The sequence below is a fragment of the Eptesicus fuscus genome, chromosome 6 (assembly GCF_027574615.1).
Source record: "Eptesicus fuscus isolate TK198812 chromosome 6, DD_ASM_mEF_20220401, whole genome shotgun sequence".
Classification (NCBI taxonomy): domain Eukaryota; kingdom Metazoa; phylum Chordata; class Mammalia; order Chiroptera; family Vespertilionidae; genus Eptesicus; species Eptesicus fuscus.
In genome coordinates, this window is record NC_072478.1 from 87,857,938 (window position 1) to 87,877,342 (window position 19,405).

The following is a 19,405-nucleotide window of genomic DNA, read 5'->3' on the forward strand; positions in this document are numbered from 1 at the left end:
GCCAGGTGCGCAGAGTGGAGGCGCCCGTGAGCCCGGGGACGCGGAGGCTGCAGGTGAGTGAGGGGAGCCGGCTGGGCAGGGGTGCCGGCGCCCAGCGCACCTCGCCCTTCCCACCTGTGCGGCTCAGGCGCCGCCTAGATGGAGGTGGCACCTCTTGGCTCCAGGCTCCCCCGCGCAGGGCGACCTTGGCCAAGTGGCTGCTACACTCTGGGCCTCAGTTTCCCCGTCTGTCCGGTGCGGTGGAGGGCGGGCCGGAGAAATCTCCAGGCTCTGGAGCAGCTCAGGAGCGGAGGACGCCCGGGCTCCGGGAGGCTACTCCCGGGGCAGCGTGGGCGCCCAGCCCTGCAGCCCCACCCCGCACTCCGGTCCGGACCCGGACCCAGACCCGGGACGGGGCAGCCCCGGTCCCACGGGTGGGCAGCGCCGGCGGTGTGCGCTCCCCAGCCCGCTCTGGGGAAGATGGCCAGCTGGGCTCAGGAGGACGGCGCGTTGGACTCTGCCCGGGGTTGACCAACGTAACATGGGCGCCTGCGGGGCAGCGGAACGGCGTGTGCTCAGCGGGGCCCCCCTTCCCTTCCCGCGGGCGGGGCGGCTGGCGCGGGGTTCAGGCTGTGCGCGCCGAGGCAAGTGGCATGGGAGCAGAGGCCTGAACTGTCTGACGGCGGGGACCACCGGCCCGAGCCCCCCCACCTGGGGAAATCGAGGCCCATCCTGAGCTCCCAGGGGAGAGGGGGAACTGTCCGAGGGCTCCACGTCTAATTCTCACAGCATCTCTACTCTTGCTCCACTTGCCAGGTGAACACGGAGGCCCTAGCGGGGCCCCATTCAGGGGCCTGACAAGACACCCCCACCCCCCCACCCCGTGTTCCCTGTCTGGGTTGTCTACAAGGGACAGGAGTGAGCAAGGAAGCAGCACGCGCCCCACTCCCTACCCTTTCCCGAGTGGCAGGTGGCACTGGAATGAATCAACTTGCTGTGTGATCCTGGGGCGAGACCCCTGCCCTCTCTGGCTCCCAGGGAGAGGGCGGGAAGGGGGCCCCCAAGGGGACAACTGCAGTGCTTGTGGTGGCTGCAGGGGTGGTCGGGGCGTGCCCCACCCCTGCCCTGTTGCAAGGTGTAGGATGAGACAGGATGCTGGTCAGAGGGACGAGGGCACGCTGGGGTAAGGGACTGGGATCTTTGCTGGTGCCAGCCTGCCTATCACCAGCCCGAGGCCTGGCCCCCATCCTGTGCTGGGGCAGAGCCCCCAGCAAACTGACGACTTACCGTGTACCTCAGGCAGTGGAATGGGCCCCCTTAAGGGAGTGAAAATGGCCTGCTGCTTGGAGGCGGGTCTCCACATGAGATCTTGGGTTGGTCCCTCCTCTGGTCCTCAGTTTCCCCCATGAGGGGAATGGACTAGGATCACTTAGTCTGATACTCAGAGAACTTCCCAAAAGCAAGCTGTTTGCTGCTGGGCCACCTGGCTCCCACTTTGCAGGCCCCTGCCCTCCGAGGTGCGACGTTCCCCCTACCCCACCGCTCCCAAACCAGTACCCAAATTAAGCTGTGGTTGGAATCAGCATTTACATGGTTAAAATAAGCCTTTAACTCCTTCCCTCCCTTGTTAGCTGTTGCCCCTCCCCTAAGGTGAACAAAAAGAAAAAGACCCTGCCCTAGCTGATTTGACTCAGTGGATAGATCTTCCGCCTGAGGACTAAAGAGTCCTGGGTCCGATTCCAGTCAAGGGCACATGCTGGGGTTGCGGGCTGGATCCTCAGTAGGGAGCGTGCAGGAGGCAGCGGATCAATGATTCTCTCTCATCCTTGATGTTTCTATCTCTCTCTCCCTCTCCCTTCCTCCCTGAAAATCAACAAAAACATATATATATTTTTTTTAAAGAAAAAGACCCTGTGACAATCAGGTGCCTGATTCCCAACTGATCCCTAGCTCCTTCAGTCATCATTTTACCTAATCTCCCCATTTTAGAGTTGGGGAGACTGAGGCTGGAGAGGGGAAGAGATTTGCCCAGGGTGATTCTGTGAGTAGAAGGCAGCAGAGCTGCCTGTCCTTGGAACAGAGCTGCTGCTTTTTTTTTTTAATTACTCTTTTTTAAAAATATATTTTTATTGATTTTAGAGAGAAAGGAAAGGAGAGGGAGGGAGAAACATCTATCGGTTGCCTCCTGCATGCACCCTGATGGGGGATGGAACCGCAGGAATCAGACCTGCGACCTTTTGGTGCACAGGACGATGCTCCAACCAACTGAGCCACCCGGCCAGGGCAGAGCGGCTTCTTGATAAGTGGGAGGGGGCACATATGGCAGAGGAGCCTTCTCTCTGCCTCCTCTTCACCCCACCCCACCCCCACCGGACCGGCTCCATGGTTAACATGCAGCCCCAGGCCCTGCGTCCCTCCCCCTGAGCCTGCGTCACAGCTCTGGGAGGGAGGCTGAGCAGGGGTGAGCACGCTCCCCCCACCTGCCAGGGCTGTCACCCACAAGGCCCAGCACACCTCCAGGCCTGGGGGCCTGGCCTGGGAGGCACCTTTTCCTTCAGAGCAGCTCCCAGGCTTCCAGACATGAGCTCATCGGAGCTGCTGATGCCAGGAAGGGAGGGACTGAGGGGGAAGCAGGCAGGGCCGCCCAGACTGGGGCACTGTGGGCCCCTGGGGAGGTGGAGGGGTGCTGTTGTGGAGGACTTGCAGGCCCTGGCCCCCAATGTAGTGTGGCGGCAGGGACAAGATACGCCAGCAGAGAGTCAACGGGGATGGGGATGGGGATGGGGATGGGACAGCCTGCAATGCAGCAAACTAGGTGCTAGCCACTTGCTTGCTGTATGACCTTGGGCGAATCCCTTGCTCTCTATGGAACTCAGTGTCCCTGGTCGGGGGGGGGGGGGGGGGCTTTAGGCAGGCATTGGAGTTGCAGTCAGGCCCCTGCCCTCAAGAAACTACACTTTAATTGGGGAGATAGTTAAGCAAAAGGGAAGCCAAGAAGTCAGCAAGGTGATTTCAGATAGACACAAGTGGCACCATGCAATGTAAGCCATGCTGCTAAGATGGAGAGGGGCTGCTTTGTGTTGGTGGTTAGGGAAGGGCTCTCTCTGGAGGGGGCATCGGAGCAGAGGCCTGGATGCTATCTGAAGGTGTGGTCATGGCTGGCTCATGGAGGAGGCATGACCAGAACTTAGGCCTAGAAGAACGGGAGGGATTTGGTGGGGAGGAAAGTGTTTCTGAGGATGGTGAAAGGTCTAAGCTAGGAGCTGCAGGTATGAGGGGGCGGGGCATTGGCTGAGGGTGTGAAAGGCCTTCATCCCTCCAGGCTTCGGACTGCAGACCCACCCAAAGGAGCCTGGGCCCCGTGATCTGGTCCGACGGGTGGCCGGGCTCTGTGGAGTTAGTCCAGTGTGTGTGCGCGAGCTCAGAGTCCTTTGTGAACTGTCCCGGAGGAGAGTCCATGTGGGGACAGCCTCCGGGCCCTGTAATTCCAGAGGCTTACAAAAGCCCTCGCTCTCCAGAATGACATCTTTACCAACTGGCCACTGCCTGAGATTCCACCGTCCTAGCTTCATCTTTTCCACTTGGTGAGGCAGTACTGCAGTGTGTGACCCCACACTACCCTGCCCTGCGGCCCAGGGCTGCTGCCGACGGACCAGATTCCGTCTGCTCCTGTGCTGCCGGCTTCCCACGAGGCTCACGCACCGATCCCGAGGCGGGAGCCCTGGGCTCCCCTCCCGACGAGCTGGGAGATCTGGAGCATGTTATATAACCTCTCCAGGCTCCTGTTTTCTCATCTAGAAGATGGAAACAATAATAGATCTTATCTTGTACTGTTGCTCTGAAAATTAAATAAGCTAATAAATGCTAAAAAAAAAACACACCCTATTACTTATTAAATAGTATATTATCATGTCTTGATCTCTGTTAAAATAGGAAGCCCTTGAGGAGATGGACACTCGCTCAAGACTCATATCTCAGTTTAAATTACTTCTTGGTGCTTGGCCAGGAGCAGGTTTTGAGGTGGGAGGATGGGCACAGCCAGTGGAAAGGGCCTGGCCCGCACTTCAGGAATGGCTGCTGAACCTCGCCGTCCTCGCTAACTGGCTCGTGCTCTTGGACAAGTTCTTGTGCTTCCTCTGAGACTCGGGCCTCTGTTCTGAGCTGCTATGAAAGGGGCTAAGAAGGACGTGTGGGGGCGGTGGGGGTGGAAGTGCTCAACAGACTCCAGAAACACGGGGTCCGCAGGAGGGGCTATCAGAGGGGCAGGCTGATGAGCCCCACAGGCAGGGGCGTGGGCCGAGCCGAGACTTGCATTTATCCTCCGGAATAACATCTCTTAGAGATGAAGAGTGTTCACAAGACAAGAGCCAGCGCTCTGGAAAAATAGTTCGTGTTTATGGTAATGGACTATGTGCCAGGGGTGTTCCAATTTCTTTACATGTCAACAACCACGTGAGGTAAAGTACTGGGGTTCCGAGCTTGGCCCTTGAGCCAGCTCAGCCTCTCTCTCCCCTTCCCTCCTCCCTCAGGAGTAGGTCAGGGAGGATCAGGTGTGCCTGGCAGTGCTGTGGGCCTGGGCGGTCCTGCCGGGGCCTGAGGAGTGGGCGTCATTGTTGTTGTGGAGCTTGAGTGGATCCCATGGAGTCTGGCGTGCCTCCCATCACTGTTCTCATGGGGGAAACTGAGGTCAGAGAGTCCAGGGACAGCCCCAAGGTCATAAGCAGGAGGCACCCTTATTCTCTGTGTCTCCTGTCCTGCCCCCGGCTGCTTAATACTTATGGGCACTATGGGGTGTGGGCCTTGGGGACCCTACCACCCATCCCCAAGGGGGGCCTGGTCTCAGCCAAGATTCCTGCGATGGGCCCGTTGGGAGGGCACATGGAGTTGGGGGATGGGAAGGGTGCTGATTAAAAAATAGACTGTCACGCGCATGGAGAGCAAGCATGCTACCACCCAGCCTGTGCCAGTTGGCTCCCCCATGCCCAGCTGCCAGGTCCCACTCAGGGTTCCCGCTGGGGCCCCACCCACCCCACCCTGGCTCTGGGCCTGAGGCTAAATGCTCCCAGCCATCCTCTCCTCTGCCTTCTCCACCCCTGCCCAGCCTCCAGGCAGATGGTGCCCTCACCGAGCCTGGGTGGGCCCGAATCTCAGCTGTTGGCTTTAAGCTGTGCCGGGGGGGCTGGCATCACCACACACTGGCTGTATGGCCTTGAATGAGCCTCCAACAAGGACAGAGTAACGCCACCAGTTAAAGCTCTTTACAGCTTTCAGAAGGTCTCTCCGATTCCGCCTCTCACACAGACCCACCAGCAGAGCTGGAGACGCATTCAGAGAGGCCACGTGACCTCGGGCTGCTCAGTGCAGTGTGGCAGGGCAGAGGGCTGTGTACCCAGATAATCTTGCAAATCCAGGTCCTGTACAACTTCTCCTGGGTAAGCGAGGTCACTTGAAACCACAGAGGTGAAGGCTTTGCAGTAGTAATGTGAGCAGTGTTTTTATTCATTTATTCCCTTATTCAGCCAACAAGTATTTATTGAGCCCCAGCTATGGCGTGGGGGCAGAGACATAGCAGAGAAATGACAACCAAGGTCCCTGCCCTATGGGGGCTGCTTAGGATCAGACAAGGCAGACTGATGCTAAAACAAATAATGATGGAATTACCACTCTGACGGGAGTTTGGAGGAGAGGCAGAGGGTGCTGTGGCCGAGGAATGTGACCTCCGAGGGCAGACAAGCCCTCCCTAGACCTGGAAACAGACCAGAAGGGGACAACAGAGGGGTGAGGGGAGGAAGCGCTCTAGACAAGAGCAGCAGCCAGTGCAAAGGCCCTGGGGTGAGAGGCATTTGGCCACTGTCTGAGCACCTGAAGGAGGGCCAGTGTGGCTGGAGGGTGAAGCACCCTCAGAGGAGCGGGGAGGGGGTGGGGTGTGTGTGTGTGTGAAGGGACAGTGGGCTGCACAAAGGGCCTGGCGCCTGCGGAGGGGTTTGAGGCCCATCCTAGGAAGGAGGAGCTGTTCCTTGTGCTGGTCTCGCCTCCTTTCTTTTCTTCTTTCCTTTGATGTCCATCCTGACAGTGCTGCTGAGGGCCCCTCTGCACCCCCAGCCTTCACCGCGACTGTGACTGAATGCGGAGTCTCAGCCCGGCTCTTCCTCTCCATTGATCTGGTTTGCACTTGAACGGCCACCTGCTGCCTCCTGCCTCCCAGGAGGGTTTGCTCCTGGGCAGGAGGCTGTAGTCCGATTTCTTTTCACTCGTGTGGGAGCCTGTGGGCCCAGAGGCCCAGCTTTTGGCGGAATGAAGGCCTGTCCCTTATTCCACTCCAGACACCCCCCTTCAACCCCAAAGCCCTCCTAGGACAAAACCCCCGGGGGAATCAGGAGGCCTGTGTTCTAAGTCCAGCTCTGCTCTGTGCTCTCGGTACATCCCTTTTCCTCTCTGGGCCTCAGTTTCTCCATCTGTTTTAAAGAGAAATACTCTAGTTTTTCTATGTTTGGCCCATGGATGCAGTATCAGCATCACCCAGAAGCTCCTTAGAAAGGCAGACTGTCAGGCCCCACCCCAGACCTCCTGAATCAGAATCTGCAACTTAACAACACCCCTGAGTAATTACTGTGTGCATTAGGTCGGTCATTTCTAAACAGAAAAAAAAAAAAAAATAGCATCAAAAGCTATAGACTCTTCCCCTCTCTCCCAAGTTTTACTTATGAAACCCACTCTGTATTTATTCACCACCTGACGAGGGAGCAGGAGGAGGTGGAGGGGCGGGTTAGAGGACTGGGCTTTTTTAGAATGGGAATCTGGAGGGAGGAGAAGATAAAACAGCTCTGGTGGGAGAAGGAAGAGGGGTGCTCCATCTCCTCAGGCCTCGCCCTCATCCCTGGAGAGCCCCTGAGCACGAGCCTCTAAGAGCCGTTCAGCTCTGACCTCCAGGGTTCTCTGTCTCACGGGTTGGAAAGATGTGCTTGGAGGGAGGGTGCTAGACGGTCCAGAGCCCAGCGACCTCTTTCCCTGCTTGTCCCTGACTTGATGTCCTGCTGTCTCGCCGTGGGATCCCTGAAAGGGTAGCCAGTGCTATTCTTAGCGTAACGAGTGGCCGGAGGAGAACATGCTGGTGCATTATTTATGCCTCTGAGTCAACAGGATGACGTTCAGGGCTCCCCGGACATGGCCTCCCCCCGTCACGGCCTGGCAGGTGCAGGGCACTTCCCAGGAGCCACAGCCCCTCCCTCTGGCCCTGACCGTCCCTGCGCAGTGCCTCCAGCCCCCACGCTGGGAAGTGGGTCACGAAATACGGTAAGCGAGGACTAGCAGAGAGTGGCTTTGGCGATATCGTGTCTTCGTGCATCAGCACATTTTTACTGAGCATGTATTACATGTGGTGGGTGTGCGTACACTGATAAATGAGAGCATCCCTGCCTTCCAGGGGCTCACTCTAGCCTGCGAGTTAGTGGTGTCCCATCGTCACAGAAGGGTGGGTGCCAGGCCTGACGCTGGGTGCTTTGCACATGAGACCCAGTTCTCCCACTCACCCTGCAGGGTAGGAATGAGGAGGCCCGTTTACAGAAGAGGAAACCAAGGCTGGCACAGAAGGACCATTTCGGATCAAACGGCAGGTGTGGAGTTGGGGCTTTGGGAACCCCCTGCACTGCCCAGTGAGGAGGCCCTTAGGACTGGAAGGGCATTAGCTGGGTGGGGTGGCCCCATTCTCTGAGAACCTTGAGTTGTTGAAGTCATGTGTGTGCAGAGTTTTTGTAAACCTGGAGTGAAAGGACAGGTACACTCAGGGCAGGAAGTCAGAACCATATGGGCTGAGGTGAGGCCGGAGGTGGCACATCTCACGTGGCCGAGCCGAAGACCTGCCTTCTGCAAGGCGCCCTCGGCCTGCTCTGCGTCAGCTTTCTGGTCTGGAAAGTTCTGTAACAATTCCTGCTCTGCTCCCGTCTCTGACGGATGTGTCGGTGCTGTGAAACCATAAAAATGTCATGCGTATTGAAGGGCTAGTATATAATCAGTGGATATATTTATGTACAAAATCTATTTTCTTAAGTGCATTTTTTGTTAACATTATGCACTTGCCTGTGTGTTAATTTGCTTACAAACACATTTATAAAATCGTGGGCTCTAAAGCCCAGTGGTCCCCAACCTGACTACTTCAGAACCCTTCAGGGAGGCTGTTCACATGCGTATTCTGTGGTGCTGGGTCTGGGGCGGAGCCGAGGAATCTGCATTTGGGGCACACTCCCTGATGGATTCTGCGGGTTTCTGATTCGGGCTGGATCGGGAACGGCATTTGCCTGAGGCCTCACAACGAGTTGGAGACTTAAATCCAGGCCTGCAGCTCCCAGTCCAGCCCTTTTCCTCCTACTCTTCAGCTGCCCGGAGCATCCTAACGGGATGAAGCCAGGGATGACGGCAATGAGCAGTGATGCTGGGAGCAGCTGGTAACATTTACAGTGCCGTGCTAGGCATGTTACAGGGCTTATCCGTTTGATTGCAGTCGTGTTAGAAAAGGGGACATTCTCCACAGCAACAGGGACATTTGAGCATGAGGTGCAGATTGTAATGCCCCCCCCCCCCCCCCCCCCGGAAAAGGGAAACCATGCCTGAGGCGCAGACATGCTGGAGAATCGCATTTGAAACCACACCGTGGAGCTCTTACCATTCTCCAGTAGCGTGTGCCCTCCAGGCAGGGGCTGTCCGGTAACTCATTTACCTGGAGACAGGGCAGGCTGGCAGGAGGGGGACACCTGTGCCCTCCCACAAGGTGTGTACCTGCTGCATGTGCATCCATGCCAGTCTGCCACCCGAGCACCTGTGTGTCTCCACGTGCACACCTGTGGGTGCTCAGTGCACACACATTCGTGTGGGGTTATGCTCTGCGTGTGTGTGCGTGTGCATACTCTGCTTCGTGTAGTGCAGGGGTGAAGCGAGCATCACCTCTGTGCGTGGGCAGGTGTGCAGGGGAGCATGTGCTGCCGCTGGCTAGCTCACGCCAGCATTGAGAATGCATGTGTGCTGCAGGGTGTGTGTGTGTGTGTACAAATGGTAGCAATGCAGGCGATCCCGGAGATCCCAAAGGGCAGAGGCAGAAGGGCCAATCGAGAACCTGTTTTCCTCACTAGTGTCCGACCTCCACGTTACGTGCACCATCCTCAAACCTGCCAGGTGTGGGCCTGCCCCAGGACCTTAGCACTGGCTGTTCCCTCTGCCGGCTCTCCTTCCCTAGACGTGCATATGCTTCATTCACTCTCACCTTCTCCACTTCTTTCCTCAGATGTGACTTCTCAGTGATGCGTTGCACACCACGCCTCCATTTATCGCCAGTCCCTGCTCCATCTTTCTCTATAGCATTTACCACCTGACTTGCGTGTCAAGTTACTCATATGTTTATCTTGCTCCCCTCGTAGAGTGCAAGCAGGGATTGCCTGTCCCTCATCATGGCTGTGAGCAGTGCCCAGCGGGTGTGCAATAAATAGTGGTCGGTGAGTGAGTCCGGGCACCGCCTAACTTACTAATGGTCTTTAATTTGTCTGACTTTTGTTACTGAAAGACCCACGTTTACCTCTCCCTAAGCAGCAATATACCTTTCACGGGATCCGTGTGTTTATTATGCTCCTTTCCCCATACACAGGTGAAATTTACGTCACTAGTAAGGTTTTCATGATCAGGGTACCACCTATAGCCTTTGCTTCCACTAGAGGTGTGGGGGCACCCCACTCTAGGAATCACTGGCCCAGGCCAGTCCCTTCTTCGAACACTCGAACAAACGAAGCCCAAAGGCTCAGGAATCAGTCCAGGGTCGCACCCAGACTGTGACAGGACACACACTGGAGCCAAATCTCCTGACCTCCAGTCTGCTTTCCTTTTGCAGTTTGAGGGACGAGGGGCCGGCGGGGCCGGATGAGTCAGCCTCTCCTCTGGCACAGACTTCTCCTGCTGGAGGGGAGCCAGACATGCCTGGTAATTAGTAAATGGCATGGGGGCATGGCAGGGTCAGCGGCCTCTGCACGCCCAGGGCCTCAGCGCCCTCCTGGCTGCAGGGCTGTGTACCCAGTGATGGGAGCCGACCTTGGCTGCACCTTCCCTCCCAGGAGCCTTGGACCTGGGACTGCTCCAAGGAGGCCTGGGCCCTCACAGCTAGCGAGAGGCAGACCTGGCGTTCAAACCCTGTCCTCTCTGCTGCAGCATATTGGGTAGACGGTGATGCTGGGGTCCCCCTGCAGAGAGGATTCTGGGGGTGAAGGGATGAGGGTGAGGGTAGTTGTGCTGTGCCTGATTGGGCTGAGCAGGACAGGGAGACCAGACCCAGAGAGGGCTGGAGACAGACAGACAGAGCCCTACCCCGGTATACGGAGCTATACAGAGGTGGGTTTGTGCAAAAGGCTGAAGTTACATCCCTCTCAGGTGTGCACAGTGCTATACACTATAGAAATAATTTCTTCATTTAATTTGCTCAGCAGTGGCTCTGCCAAGCAGAGACCATCGTCCCTGTGTTCTGATGAGGAAGTTGGGACTCAGAGAGGGGAAGTGATTTACTAAGGGCTGCACAGCATGCTTTGGGAACAGGCTGCACCTCTGGTTGGATGTGGTAAATGAGGACTGTCCGGGGGAGGGCAGGCCAGCTGCATGAACATGGAAGGGAGAAATGGGAGTGGAAACTGCCAACCACTCACTGGGCAAATAGCCTTGGTGAATCCCAAAACCTTCCTGAGCCCCCGTTTTCTCACCTGTGCAGTGAGTGTAACAGTACTCCCAGTTCACAAATTGTGAGACAAAACGGCGTAATACAGTAATGACAGTGCTGAGACGAAATGCCTGAACATAAGCAGCATCCTGAGTGATAAAAGGGACGTTTGCCTAGTGCCTGACAAGTGTGCCTACCAAGGCCGCCTGCCATGACCGAGGGGCGGATTCCCAGGCCTTCTTTGGCAGATGCCAGCGAGCTGAGACCCCAAGAGAGTGAGCACAGCCTGGAGGAGCCTCCAGGGGGCCGGGGGGGGGGGAGGGTTGCTGGTGAGGACACCTCCTGTGCAGAAGCAGCAGACACAGCCTCAGCCCAGGTCCGGTTCCCTCCACTGTTTACCCTGCGCTGGGCGCTGGGCACTGCGACTCCAGCCAGCGAGCCTGGGACTGGGGCGTCATTACCATTCCTCCTGCGTTCTTCGCCCGGGTTATTTATTTTTCTGCGAGGAAGGAATGTGGGGAATTTACCACAGGGCGCTGGCCTCCGCTTTTGGCTGCTGGGCAGCTCTTCCATAAGAGGGAAGCAGCCGAGACAGACGCTAAGGCTGCGGAGGTGGAAGCGGAGGCGGAGGAGGGTCCCAGCTGAATCAGTGGCCCCGGGCGGTGGGGAGGTTATGCAACCCGCCGAGTCTTGAGGCAGCCAGCACGGTGCTTCTGGCCTCTGGGCACGGTGAGCCCTAATGTCAGAGCTCCCAGGGAACTCTGCGTGGACCAACCCATCCACACCCTCAGCCTCTGGGAAAGCCCACGGTGTGTTCCTCTGCAAGGTGCCTTTCTGTGCGCCTGGTCTTGGTTTGGGGGGTGGGAGGGGGTGGAAGGCTCAAGAAGATTGCCTTGAGCCTTCCAGCCTCTGCTGGGCTGCCCCATTATTGGGAATGCTTCTACATCTCCATCTTTCAAGACTTAGGGCATATGCCACCCCCTCCAGGAAGGCTTCCCAGGTTGCTTCATCCTAACTCATCTCACTCTGAGGCTCTAGATCAGGGGTCCTCAAACTATGGCCTGTGGCCCACATGCGGCCCGCCGAGGACATTTATCCGGCCCGCCGGGTGTTTTTGCCGCCGCTGCCTGTCCTGCTTAGCAGCCGACTTAGCAGTGTGCATAGGAATTTGTTCATAGTGTTTTTTTTTTTAAACTATAGTCCGGCCCTCCAACAGTCTGAGGGACAGTGAACTGGCCCCCTGTTTAAAAAGTTTGAGGACCCCTGCTCTAGATTCTCCCAGCACTTAGTGGAATACTCTGCCTCTTAGGTCTAACACTGTGGTTTAAGGTCTCATCTCCCTCTTCACCCACAGACTTGTTACTCCCCCAGTCCCTCCGCTTTGCCTATGAACCACCCTCTAGATCTCTGATGTGGACTCTAGACAATCTGGGATCCAGATGAATCTAGAATTCATCTCCCTGGATGAGTGGATTTGGGCTGTGGGAGTGCTCATCCTCCAGTCATTTATCTAGTCAACACTTGGCTATTAAACCCTTGCTGGGGGACAGCCTCTGCTGAGCGCGGGGCATTTAGAGAAGATGGAGACCAGCTGCCGCCCAGGCTGCCCCAGGGCCTGGAGGGGGAGCTGCATCTTTGTAGAGAGCCCGGAGTGCGCCAGGCCCTGGGCTGGGGGCCGTGGGCCCAGAGATGGCCGAGGCCCAGCTCTGCCCCTGGCAGAGGCAGAGTTTAAGGGAAAGCGTCACTTCCCCTACCGCCACCCCTTGCCAGCTCACCACCTCTTTTGTCTCCTGGCTTAAGTGTTTCCTCTGGAAGGGAGGTGTGGCAGGGAGCGCCTGGGGCAGGCTCAGCAGGGCCGGACTGGGAGGCGGGAGCCCGGGATGGGCTCTGGGTGAACCAGCCCTTTCCAATGTGCTGTGCACCTGGGGCTGAGCCTGCCTCTCTCTGCGGCACCATTTCCAAGTCCCTGAAAATCTAATTGTAGATTAATGTTTAGGCCAGTAGGGAAGGCAGGAGGGTGGAGGTGTACCCCACAGCAGGGTCCTGGTCAGCCGGCGGGGAACGGTGCATGTGGCCCGTGGGGATAGCTGCCAGCCAAGGCCGCAGCCAACTTGGGAGCCCTTGTCTTACGTTCCCCCCAAACCACCCATGCTGCTCTGCCTGATCCTCACTCACTGTCAGCAGAGCGGTATCGGGAGCTGGGCCACAGCCCCCTTCCCCTCAGCCTTGGTGTTGGGCTTTCTCAACCTGTAGTTTCTGCCACTGAGTCTTCCTGCTCCGAGGCCCGTAGGCCAGGTTGAGCAGAACACTGGTCTAGGAATCTGAACGGATTGACAAGGGCTTCCTGGAGGAAGTGGCAGTTGAGCCGGGCCTGGGGCGGTGGGTGAGGAAAGTGAGTGTGCTTTGCGGGCAGAGCTCTTCAGGAGGAGGGGTCCAGGCTCGGGATCAGTGAGCTCCCAGCTCCAGCTCCCCTCTGCCTGCCCCTGGCTGGCTGCAGGACCTGGGGTGAGTTCGCTAATTCTCCGGACCTCGTTCTCCTCCTCTGTCCAATGGAGTGAGGGAGCTTCCCTTATGACCTGCTGTGAGGACTCGATGAGAAGATACACGCTCGGCCCTTAGCTTGGCAGCAGCTGGTGCTCCTCCCGTGGTGGCTGTCGTCATCCTCATCACTGTCATCTGTGAGCACCACGGAAGGTGGGGGGCAAGGGAGGAACAGCGGTGACGCAGGGGGGGGCCCTGCCCCAGCTCCTGCAGTCTGTGGGGCAAAATTAGATTCAGACCCAGATCGCAGCAAAGCCAGACATTGGAAGGAGGCAGCCTGGCCCCCGGGATGGGCCCTGGACTTGACCCTGGGCCAGCCTGGGTTTGAATCCCTGGAGCAAGCCGCTCACCGCTCTGAGCCGTTTCTCCTCTCGCACAGGGATGGGGTCCTGGGGCTCCATGGGTAGCTGGGAATGAAGCAAGGGCCTGGCATGTGGTGAGCACACCCTGAAGGGCAACTTCCAGTAAAATGAATAATGTGCAAAGTGGTGAGGTAATTGAGTGCTGCCGATCAAGCACTGGGGGGCCAGGGGGAGTTTTCGGGAGGGCTGGTGGCATTTGAGATCGGTGGGAAGGCTGGGGATGCAGCGAGGATGTGAGGCAGAGAAGGGCTCCCCGGGGAGGTGTCTGTGCAAACCCCACAGCAGAGGCAGGAACTCCCAGTGCGGGTGTGGGAGCCACAAGCCATTGGACCGCTCTGGCCATTGCGAGGGCACCGAGAGCAAGGTACAAGCTCTCGGGCAGCTCTGACGTCAGGGGCTCTGAATGCCACCAGGAGGGCTTGCTACGTGATCCTCCACGTCCTGGGGAGGCAGGAGGAAGACATGAGGGGAGCCAGGCGGGGGGACGATGAATCTGGCCACGTGGAGTGGGTAGATTGACGGGGGAAGAGATTGGGGGTGGAGGGGCCATTTAAAAGGCTGTTGCAAAATCAGTTTTCCTGATAAAGAGCTGGGCTGAGTCATGTGTGGAGGAGAGAAGTCACATCCAGCTCCTCCGCGTTGCTGGCGATGTGGGATTTTCCTCCCGTCAGCGAGGCGATCGGCTGCCTTTCCCCGAGGCTGTGAGAACCAAGGCCGGCTCAGCACCGAAGGGGAACTGGGCTGCGGGGAAGACCCGGCCACAGTGAGTAAGATGAGCACTCAGAGGTGCCTTCGTGGTTTGGGGTGTGTAGCTTAGGGCATAGGGCACCCCTCTCTGGTCTCAGTTCCCCTCTGGGCATCCAGGGAGAGGCACATGGTGACTTCTTTTCGTGGCCAGGCTGGAGCTAGGTCTGGGGTTCCCCACTCTTGTTCTAGGCATCTCTTCTGTCCTGGCAGTCCTTCCCACCGTAGTATGAGTTACTCTCCTCCTGAGAGGTCTGGCCGGCTGCCGGGACTGTCAGGTCGCACTCACCAGGGCTTCGGCATGGATGGAGAACGCTCCAGAGGATGAGGCTGTGTCATTTCCTCCTTTCAGCGGGAGGATACGGGGCAGGGGCTGGCAAGGTAGCCAGACCATTACTCAGCCCAGTTCATCTTCCTGCCCCCAGCTGAGCCAGAGGGTGTGCAGCGGCCAGCCATTGGTTCCTTCCTGACTCCAGAGGGGGGCAGTTTACCCAGCCTGTTTACCTGTCCCGTTGCCAAGCCTCCCAGGCAGCCAGAGTGGGCTGCCTTTAGCCAGTCTCTGTTCCTACCTCTTGCCCCCGTCCCACCGGGGTGGATACTCCCATTGACGGCAGCATAGGAAGAAACATTTCCTTGAATTCTCTCCCTGTCCTGACCTTCTGCTCTGGCCTCCCTTCCCCTGCCCCGCCTCCGGGTCCTTCGTCCAGGCAGGCCTGACGGTGGACAGAGCAGGCTGCTGCCTGCAGAGCTGCTGGGGGAGGCAGGGCATCGCCCTGCCTGAACACAGCTAGAACTCAGGACCCGGACCCCAACACACATCCTTCCCAAACTCGTCTCTCATGCCCCAGCAATCATGTCTGCCTTAGTGAGAATGAGTTTATCAGCTCTTCTCCCAAGAGGAAGAGTGGGGAGAAAGCCTGAGTTGTTCCTGGCTGCTGACCATGCAGGGGAGAGGGCACTGCCGGGGCACTGATCGTGAGATGAGGAAACAGAGGGTTTGACTGCCTGGAGCCCCTACCCGCTCCTCCCCCTGGAGTCAGAGACTGGAAGGCAGAGTGGTTAAGAAATGGGACTCAGCAGCCAGACTTTGAGTTCTGAATCCCAGCTCTACTCCTTACAAGTTGTATGACCCTGGGCAGGTCTCTCTGACCTCTGATTTCATCTGCAAGAATAACAGTATTCTCTCTGGGGATTGTCGGGAAGGTTAAAAAGATGAGTGTAGAGGGCATCGCACAGCACCTGGGCTGTAGTAAGGGCTCAATAGTTACAGCCCCATTGCATCCTCATCCTAACGTGTGCTCAGGGCTTCCTGTCCGCCTCCCCAACTTGGGGTTTGAACCCTGGTGGATCCTGGTCCTCTGCCCCCTGCCTCCCTCCGGCAGCCCTTCCTTGCACCTGCCCTCACCCCGTCCTCTCCTAAGGCCTGTCTTCAGAGCTCCTGATCCATTGTCCAGGGTGGGTCTTTCAGGGGCCAGCACCCAACCTGGCCGTGCAGAGGCACAGAGGAGAGGGGGAGGGCGCTGCTGTGACTTGCACAGGTGCAGGCTGTACCAGGCAGACTGGGGGCTCAGTGAGGCGCCTGTTCCTGCCTTTCTGACACCAGGGAGCGCAGTCTTGGACCCAGTGGCTGGGCACTGCCAGGGGTGGCAGTTCCCTGGTCTGAGGAATTTTGGACGGAACTGCCTCCCTGGTGCCCTGCCGTGGGGACTCTGGGTGCCGGGAGCTGGCCTGGCCCCTTCTTTCAGCTTTGTTTATGCAGGGTGGCAAAAATCATCTGGATTGCTAGCTGGGTCTGGTTCAAGCCTTCTGCTAAATTCCTTTTCCATGGAGTCACTGTGGGCTGGGGTGGAGGGCACGGGAGCTTCGTCAGAGGCTGGGCTTTCTCGCCCCCTGGCCTTGTCTGCCATGTTCCTCTTGTCCCAAAACAACAGCGGGGGAGGCTTAGTCTCGCTGGGGGTCAGCCCACCAGGTCCTGGCCCACTGCCTTCCCTGAAGCCCTTCCCTCTCTAAGCCGCCCAGGCCAGCTTATCCCACTGAGGGCCTTCATGCCCCACCATCTGAGAACTTTCTAAATCCATGGCCTTTGGAACAGCCTGGGGACAGGACTGAAGCAGGGGAGTGGGAGGGGGGAGTGCAGGGCCGTTTGGAGCCCCGGTTATTCAAATTGAAACGCTTTCTCTGAGCCTCGCACTGAGGGAACCTGCCAGGCAGACAGGCTGGTGCTCTCGGGAGTCACGCAGAGCCGGGGGTGAGCCAGCTCCCTTCCTTTCCGGCTCTGTGACCTTGGGCAGCTCACTTTACCTCGCTGAGCCTTGGTTTTCTCATCACTGAAAAGTGGGTAACAACAGTTTGTGCTTCGTAGGGTTGTCGTGGGAGTGAAATAAGTATGTGTAGAGCACAGGTGTAGGTACACAGGAAGAGCCCAGTGTTAGCTACGATGGTTGCCATTGTGTCCTAAGAAGTGTGAGTGGGACTGGGCACGTTCACCCGACCGTGCCTCGTGGGATGTGCTCTGTGAGTCTCTGCAGGGCTGTGGGGTTGGAGAGAGGAAGCGTGTTCTCTGGACGGCGTTCGGGGGCAGAAGTTAATGTGAGGGGCAGCTTTCCAGCTGAGGAGTGTCCATTAGTGGAAGGCACCTCTTCAGGGTAGTGAGCTCCATGTCGACTGAGCGTGTAAAGAGAGGTGTGTACCCTCAGGGGCATGGCTTTAGGGATGCAGGCACTGGACCCGGTGACAGCCATCTCTGAGACTCTGAGGCTCTGTCATTTGGGGCAATAATCCCTGCCCCGAGAATGCTGGAATCCCCTGCTGTGTGACCTTAGGTTGCCGCCTCTCTCAGGACCCTGATCTGTGGAATAACTTTCCTTTGCTAGAAGAACCTCTGACCCCTTCCAGGGAGAAGAGTGGGTCCCCAATTCCACGTCATCCAGGGTAGCATGAGCCCTCCCCCCACGCACCTGGGCATTCATGACCACATTGTAGCCTCCCAACCCGAATGCCAGTGCTTCACCCCCTTCTCAGTTCGGAACTGGCTCCGAGAGGTGTAGTAACTTGCCAAGGTCACACAGCCAGCACGGGCAGAGCCTGGATCTGGGCACGAGGCCTGGTTTCTAAGCAGAGCAGAGGAGGTGGGCACTGCATGAGCTGAGCAACCTCTCGGGGCCCTCCTAATCTCCCCGAGGTGGGCGCAGGCGTGTGCGTGGGGCGGGGGGAGCCAGATCCTGATGGGAAGAGGAAAGGAGGTTGGGGCCAGACAGCCTGTGGCTGCTGGGCCTGGTCCCAGTGAAACTGCTGTCTGCAGCCCCTCTGCTCTGTGTGGCCTCCCTGCTGGGAGCTCTCCCTGCACCCCTCTCTGGACCTGTTTCCTTGTCTGTAAAATGGGGGTGGTGGTGAAACTGCGCCTCTGTAAGGGCCCTTCTAGCTCTGAGAGTCCCTGAATTCTGAGCTTCGCTGGCAGGATACCTAGAAACACTGTCCCGGGACACTCACTCAGCATGTCATGGCCAGCACTAATGAGGGCAAGGGAGAGGAAGGGCCAGGTCACATTCCTCAGGAACTAATTAGCTTCCCACAGTGGGGGTGGGGTGGGGGAGGTATTTTCTCAGCCACTAAGTGAGCTGCTAATCCTGCCCACAGCCTGTCCCATCCACCTGTCCGTCGGTCCATTTGTTCGTGCATCCATTTGTTTAGTCATTGTTCAGTAGCATAAATTGAGCACCGACTGTGTGCCAGGTGGGCACTGGGGATATACAGAGAAATGGTTGCAGATTAATAGGGGTCTGACTACAGCCTGATCCCTGACCTCAGGCCCTGGACTCCTGCTCCAGACGGAACCCTGAGCCCTGCTGACTGTGTTCCCCCAATGTCCCAAAGGGACCTTCTGAAACAAGCATGGGCTGTGGACCCAAAGGGACCTGGTTCTGACTCCAGCTCTGCCACCCTTTGCTGTGACTTTGGGCGAGTTATTTACAAGTCTCCAGACCTCATTTTCCGCTTCTGTAGAACAGGGGCCAGGAATGCTTGTCCCCTGGTGTTCCTGTGAGGATAACATGAAGCAATGCAAAGTTCTAGTCGAGTTGCTGAAATTAGCCCAATTTATTACTTTTATATTAAAATATGAGAATTTTAAAATAATTATTTAAATAAAAGTGGGAAGAAACTGTGCAAGGACATAGAAGAAACTAATGACAGTTGTTACCTGACTTGTGATGGGGGCGCTCGGGGTGGAGGGACACTTTTCACTGTATACTTTTTTTGTCTTTGAACACTGTGTACTTTTTTATGTTTTTAATTTTTTTTAGATCATGTGAATGTATTGACTGTTCTAAAAAGAGAAGTGTCAGTGTTCATGCTAATGACCACCAGCTTGGAAGTGTAAAGGACCCTAAGAAAGGCACAAGAGAGTGTCCTGGGCTCATTTGTGCATTCAGTCGTGCTTGCTGAGCGCCCAGGCTCTGTGCTAGGGGCAGGGTTAGAGGGCTGAACCAGCCAAGCAAGGTCATTGTCCCCTTAGAGTTTATTGGGGGGGAGGGGCAGATAATAAACAAGGAAACAGATAAAGAAGATAATTGTGAATTGTGGTGAATGCCATGAAGAAAATCAACAAAGAGATGGGATAGAACAGGAGAGGGCTGGTTACAGGGAAAGGCCCTTCAGAGAGGTGACAGTAAGTCCTGAATAGCAAGAAGGAGCCGACCTGGAATGCCACCTGGGAGAAGATCATTCCAAGCAGAGGGAACAGCAAGTGCAAAGGCCCTGGGGCAGGAACAAACTTGGCATTTTCAACAAATAGAAAGAAAGCCAGCAGGGCAGAGCCTAGTGAGAGAGGAGAAAGGAAAAAAGTCAGGCTACAGCGGGGCCAGGACTGCTAGCGTGAGGTGTTCTTCCTGAGTGCGGCTGAGTACTGTACTGTGTCAGCAACCTGCGGGCTCCACATGAGGGGCTGGCTAATCCTGAAATGGTCCTCAGGGCAGGTTTACACAGCTGGTGGCATTTGAGTTGGGCCATGATGGCTGAGCCAGGGATCTTCATGAGGAGAGGGCATTCCAGGAAACAGGGAGTAAAGATCAAGATGCTGGAGGAAGAGGTCACCTGT

The 19,405-nt window shown here is 57.1% G+C and overlaps 1 protein-coding gene across 1 annotated transcript in view; it reads left to right on the forward strand.

Moving 5' to 3' along the window:
- The window catches only part of SYNPO (synaptopodin), a 27,963-nt gene continuing 8,558 nt past the window's right edge, over positions 1 to 19,405 (forward strand). The window contains exon 1 of the mRNA XM_008152217.3: positions 1 to 53. The gene's annotated coding sequence lies outside the window, so the exon portion shown is untranslated. The remainder of the gene's footprint in view (positions 54 to 19,405) is intronic.